The following is a 7,176-nucleotide window of genomic DNA, read 5'->3' as shown; positions in this document are numbered from 1 at the left end:
TTTTTACAGGTGTCATTCTAGCCATCCATCCCTGTCAAAAGAAACTGGCATGCTCAGTGAAGACTTTTAGATGACAGCCACAAGTCTGTCACTGTTTCTTGCCATCCTGAAAGTCTTACTTTGTTGAAGAAATCTAAAGTCTCTGAATGCACGTACAATAAAATAAATTTTAAAAAATATTAAAAAAATAAAACTTCTGGATAGATTGTTGACTCTTAGAACTAGTAATAACTGAAGATTGACCTTGATTATAACAAGAGATAAGATCGCATACAAAGGGTGTTATGATGTAGTTAATTTCAATGTTATGCCAGCAGAATCGGCAGCATTATTAAATTAATTATATAGATTGTCTCTCACTACTCTGACCACTACTGCAATTTTGAGACCTCAGATAAGAACATTCATTCTATGTTTAGAATTTAAAAAAAAAAATTGTCTTAGTTTTTTTTTCCTAGTTGATGATTAAACTTCGTCTTCACTCAAATTTGAATATTTTCGTGACATATGCTTGTACATTTTCTCTGCATTACATTTGTTTAGAAACCAGAGAATGGAATGATTCTGAAGAGAAGACAATGGTGAGTTTATTAATTTACATTAGTAGATGGGTCACTGTAAAAGATTCTGAATTAGGGAAACTACTGTCATTTTTCAAAATAGAATTATCAAACAAAATTATCTCGTAAAAAAAAGTATTTTTATCTAAACTCAAATTTTCCATGGGAGAAAAGAAATTAAGACTTTTTTTTCTAATTTTTTTTTCTATCTTCTAAAGAGATCTTTCAGTGTTATTTTTACTTGATATATCATAAGTGGAATTTTAATATACTTTGTAAAGCATATTATTGTGTTTCTTGTGGAAATAAAAACCATTTCTGAGACTCTGAATTTGTATCCTGAAGGGCCAAGTTCAAGGCAGCTACATGGAATGTAATCAGAAAGCCCAAGACTTTCTTAGGAATTTAGAGGAACTATGCAAGAAGCTCCAAATGAAGTTAGAATGCTGCTTTCACAGTTCACTACCTCTTGAACATCTGCAATACACGTCTTCTCACCAGAATGACCTAACAGTGATTACTGCCTGACAGACGAAAAAGCCACAATCTGCCTTTAGCTAGAAAAGTAAATTGTTGAACAGACCAAGGCTACATTAAACAAATAACCAGAAAAACTACTGGCAATTAAATCAACTTTCATCTTCTCATAACTGAGGACAGCAAAATAAAGATCAATGTACATATACGTAACATTGTTTTCCTGTTATCTCCAAAACAAGTGGTAAAAATATATTGAAAGACAAGAGTAGTCTAGAAGAGGAAACACTATTCTTCAGAAACATTCAGTAGCAAAAATGAAGTTCTGGAAAAAAAAAGTCAAGGTGATGTGAAATGGATCTTTAGTCCAACTGTTGGACACATACTAAGAGAAAATACAGTAACTGCGCAAAATAGAGTTTATTTTTAACTTCAAGCTTGTGAACAGGGAAGAAGATCCTACTGTGTAATATAACTGTCCACTAGGAATAAAGTTAAAAATCAACCTGCAACAATATTTTTCATGCACTACAACTGAGAAGCTGCCATCTGATTTGCAGAAGGTGTTAAAATCTCATGATGCCTTTCAGACAGAGTACAGAACTTAAAAGATTGAGCACTTTGGGAGAGGGGCAGAAGGGGAAGAAAGTATGGATGGATGGACAGAAAGACAGATGTTTTTTCTTTTGGTCCTTCGTGTATATTCTTCCAAATTGTGCTTATCTCCAGTCTTGGTATCCAGTATGTAGTTGATCAGCAGACGGCCTCTACTTTAGGGGAAAATAAACAAATGAGGAACCATAGAGTTAAGCTACTAATTCTGATTTATGAAGTACAGTGGTCATTTCAAGATAAGTATTTTTGCATGGGTATTGTCTTGAATTGTTCTGTGTATCTTAATGTTCTGAAACTGTGAAAAAAAAGAAAAGGCATATGTGGCACTACTTTTTTCTTGCTGAATTACCTACCAGGATGATTACAAGCCAGTTCTTACAGATTTTGGTTCTTTATGTGGAAACTATAAAGTGCTTTTCAAGACAACTGTTAAATAGTTAATGAAAGCAACATAAAATGTTTATCATAATATTAAGAATAAAGAAGCAGGAAAATGAACTAAGACTGAAATATAAAATGAAAAAATACAGAAAAACCTGGCATTATTCAATAGAAAGCCTACATAGGTATTATTTAGACTTTCTTTCTTCACATCTTATTAAAGTGTTTCAAATATTTCATAGAAGAAAAAAAAAAATCAGAATCATATTTTCTTCAAGGCCATGCCAGTTCCTATAATGACTTTTTTTCCGGCCACCTACATTTCACTCTTTATGCTCCTCTAGAGTGCGCCTCAAGGTCAAAGTCCTGCAAATTCATACTCACTTCTCCGCCAGTTTTGCTCTTCCAAGCAGTTTCAGAGTAAGCTCCAGTCCTATTTACAATTCATCTCTTGTGGGAAGGATGTTGGTTGTCACTTTTTTCAGCACTGTGATGTGGAATAGGTATGTGCTGTCATGTTTCTGAGAGTTTTGAGGAAAGGAAGGAACTCATTTCCCAACTTGGGCATTTATTACATATTAATGTGAAAGTCATGTGAAAATAAATTAAAAAAAAATAAACTACAAGATATTCTGTAATTTGAATAGTGCCCATCAAAAACGGTAGAAGTTAGTTACTCTTTCCACAAGGAACAGTCGGTTTTCCAGAAAATAAACCTACGGTGTTAAGGATTGCTTGCCTGTTTTATTTATTATGGGCAAGTAATTTTTTTATCTGCTTGTTCCTCTTTTAGTTTAATTTTTCACAGTACATTTTTCATTAATTATCCATTTATTTCATTTATTTTCATTTTTTTGTTTGTTTGTTGTTTTTTTAAAACTTTGTATCCATAAACAGCCATATAAGAACAGAGTCGACTCAGTTTTTCTATTCTGCTTATATCTCCTTTCTATCAATAGAGATTTACTTTAACTTAAGATTTGGCTCTTAAATGACCTGTTCATGTCGTTTCCAAGAATATAGCACAAACAAGATTTCCTAATGAATACGAAATTCAGAGAAATTACATGAACATGGTCCAACTATTCCTTCAAACTGACAGAAAAATCATCATTCTCCGAGGATAACAATAACTGTCTTTTGTCTTGTGTCAAATAATGAAATATCTCCAGAAAAATTTCTATCAGAAATAAAGCTCATTGGATGTAAAGAACAAATACTGATCTCTGTTTCTTTTGAACAAGTTGCTCCTCATAGTACAGCTTTTTTTTCTTTTTCCTTTTTGATTGATCAGTTGGCTTGGTTTTTAACTCTTCTGGACAGAATTTACCCCAAGTCATGGTCTCTAAAGATAATAAAGAAAATAATTAAGAAAAGACTTCAGCGTCATGGAGGACAATGAGCTCAACGTGATCATTGCTGCTAACATGCTCTGACAGCAAATAGACCAACAGCACTATAAGCTACATTAACAGGAACATAGTCAGTACAGTACATATGAAAGAAAACATTTACTACATTTGGAAAAAGAAACATTGTCAATACGACAAAACAGTGACAAAACAGCAGTACGTTTTCTCAAAAAGCTTGCTGAAATTAAATTGGGCTTGTCATATAAGGGACACTTTCCCACATATCAGGCACGGAAAACCTATTCTGGTCACACATGATGCATTTTCTATAGTAGTTGATCATGTTTGAGTTCCACAGTTAGATGAGAAATCACATTTACACAGCAGTTCTCTTGCATGGAACAAACTGATCATGCACTAGAGCCATCAGGTTAAAAAAAATATTGTTTCTCCTCATAACACGCAGTAAGCAACAAAGAGTATTCTGAGCATTAGATTTACATGATTTTTGAATTAACTAGATGAGCTTGGTTATAACTAGAACAGAAATTTTGAATAGGCAGAAGGTGTAATAATTGGAATCTGTATGGGTGTTTTTTTTTTTTCCAAAATCTACTATCAATCATCTACTTATTTCTCATCAATATCATGATATAAAAATACCATAAACTGATAAGAGAAAACTTTTGCCATAAGATTCAAATAGCAATATTACTTTGCTCTGGTTTTCATCACTGGACTTTTCAGATAGGAAAAAAGACAGAGGCAAAAGGGCATAGAAGTCTCTACATAGGTTAACAGTGAACTCAAAAGCCACAGCCTAATCCCTTAAACAAATATTAAGATGCTAACAATAAAGAGCTCTTACCTAAAATCTATCTTAAATCTTCTGTTAAATTCAACCTAAGAACTGCAAGAAATAGACGAGGACAGACTTTCAATCCCTAGTGGTAACCATTTATTGCCATTTGGATCATCATGATGATAGCACAACAAAACTCCTACCCATTTAGTAAAGCATAAAACCCTCAGTATTTTAAAAATATATTCTTATGAAAAGGAAAGGAAGTAGAGTCATCTGTCACTCCCACTGAAATTAAATTTGAAATATGGCAAAAAATAATCTGGCTAATATGAAACATCATGCAAAAATATCTGAAATATTGTTATGTATCAAGATATACTATCGAATATGTTCAGACTACATACAGCAAAAAGAATCACTCATTTCCATTTCAGAAATGCAAGTGTAAATTATTTTTCTTATTTATGCTTTGAGTTTACAAAGTTCATCTTTCTAACCTGTGGTTTTCTACCCTTGTTTTGGAAGTCAGAATCTAATAGCAGCAATGCTCTCACCACACTTTTTTTTTTTTTTTTTTAAGTAAAGAATGATAACTAAATGCTTAGCTTGAAAAAATATTGGAAAATACCTCAGGACTTCAAAATTGACTTGTGCCTTACATAAACTGTGTGTACATACGGAATGATTTCATAGATAAATACCATATTTGTATATGCAGGTGCAGTTGTGTGCATGTCTGCATCACCTGCAAGCTCTAATCAGCCTGCTGTTTATGAAAAATCAGCATTGTAAGCTGTGCAGCTTTCTTATTTCTGCTATGCAGTACCTTATTCTAGAAATAGTTTTTGTAGACCAGTGTACATTGAACAGTTGCAGTGATGATGCAACTGCTTTTCTTGCTGACTTGATATCTTTCTTAGCAAATGAGATTACTTCATGGGTGCAATTAAATATTTTGCTCATTTGAGTAATTGGTACCATGCACTAACTCCTTATTCTGATTGTAGAATGGACTATTATTTTTTGAATCATCTATCAGCAACCTATGGCACAGAGGATTCAAAGGAGGCTTTAGAAAAACTGCTTAAGAAGATTGTTTCCAGTCCATACCATTTTAAATATTAATACTTATTAGTCTCTCTCTTCCATGTCAACTCAGATGTTCTCATCAATAAGTTTCAGGAGATAAAGGGAATTGACTTGTCTGTCTTCTTATAGATGGGACAAAGAATGACAATAAATGATATGCACTTCTTCCTGCATGGCAGGGCTTTGAGTTGAGGTAGCTGATGTACAGTCAGGCAAGAAACTTTCTTATTCTTCTCCATCCCATTGTACAGATAATCAAGACAAATCATAAACAAGCTCAGTTTTACTTCACTTTCTAGAAAGAGAAAGCTCTTAGAAAAGTTGGCTTGAAATATCTTTGTTTTCCTTCTGTTATATTCATTTTGTTTTTGCTTTCTCCTTATACTTCTTTTATTTTCAGTCATCTAGATATTAAACACTACAACATAATACAAGGTAAGCTACAAATGCTCATAAACACATCATCAGCTATCATCTTCCTAAGCTAAAAAACAGCTTATGCTACTAAATAAAAACAAGAAGTTACATTATAATAGTTTCAGGCAAGTGAAGACTTGGAGCATTAAAAACATGATGGACAGGGATTGAACCTTGCAGCTGAATGAACAGGATAAATGATAACAAGCTTTAGTGATAGTAACACTAAACAACAGCCTTCACTAAGGAAAAAAACCCTCTGAACATTGTATGCCTGTAATGCAGAAAGCCACAGACAGATTATCCAGGAGTAAAACAAAGATGAAATTAGCATTAGTATCTTCAGAGCTTACAAAACAACATTAAGAAAAAATCACAGATAAGGTATTTCTGCCTGCATATAAACAAGCAATGTTAAACTACCCCTTTCTTAATTTGGAATTTACAATTTATTGGTAATAGCTGGGTGAATCAAATAAAGATAGAATCCATAGTCATGGAAATAGAAAGATTACTATGCACATTACATTCAGAACAAGGAAGAATTTAGTTAATGAAATGGTAAGGATAAACATTAAAACATATGCCAGTAATAAACATGTATCAATAACCACACATGAATCCAAACCACCTAGAACATATGAAATAGTTTTTGGAGGTAAATTCATCTTTGCTTGTGGGAAGGTGTATATATACGCACACACACACATATACATATTCTTATATATTATATATATATGTATATCTCTTATTGATCCTATGCTATGACGGCATTTCAAATAAGCTAACTCAAACTTAAATGAAAACATCTCTAATCCTATCAGTCTTTTAATGCCTGTTTTGTGACTTATGTTAAATCTTAGTCTTTGTAAATGAATTTCCACACTGGGAAAACATACAACCAAACTCTCTCTTCACTGAAGCCAAAGGCTACAGGGTAGTTTATGTCAGAGACATTCATTTCTTTGGCTTTACTACTGAGCGTGCAAGATCAATAAGTATATAAATGTTGTAAAGTATTGGATGATCAAAAACTGTACAAAGAAGTTAGGCTAGTAAGATTATCATGCTAGAAAAGATAATCAAAGATAAATGGAAAATGCTCACTAGAGTCAGAGGCTTGAATGAAACTCCACTAGGAGTAATCTCCAGAGAGAGAAAGAGACCCTTCCTCAGCGGCAGTCAGCCCTTAAATGGGGTCTAGGAGAGGTGGAGCCAGGCTCCACCCCTTCACATCACACAGTTGAGTTGTCTTCACCTGTGCTCCTGTGGCTGACTCAATGTTCGCCTCAGGTGATCAATCAGAAGTCTTGGCTGTGATCCAGCAGTTCCCCTACAGCAAGTTGATTAAAAATTTAGAGTTTTATGTAAATAAACCACAGTACTTGAGATATAGATGGGTATTACAGACCAGAGCTGACACTCAGTGAGAGAGTGGTGTACAAAAACAAATAGAAAAGGAAAAAAAAAGGGGAAAAAA

This window comes from Meleagris gallopavo, chromosome 1 (genome assembly GCF_000146605.3).
Source record: "Meleagris gallopavo isolate NT-WF06-2002-E0010 breed Aviagen turkey brand Nicholas breeding stock chromosome 1, Turkey_5.1, whole genome shotgun sequence".
NCBI classification, from domain to species: domain Eukaryota; kingdom Metazoa; phylum Chordata; class Aves; order Galliformes; family Phasianidae; genus Meleagris; species Meleagris gallopavo.
Note: the sequence above shows the minus strand (reverse complement) of the source record.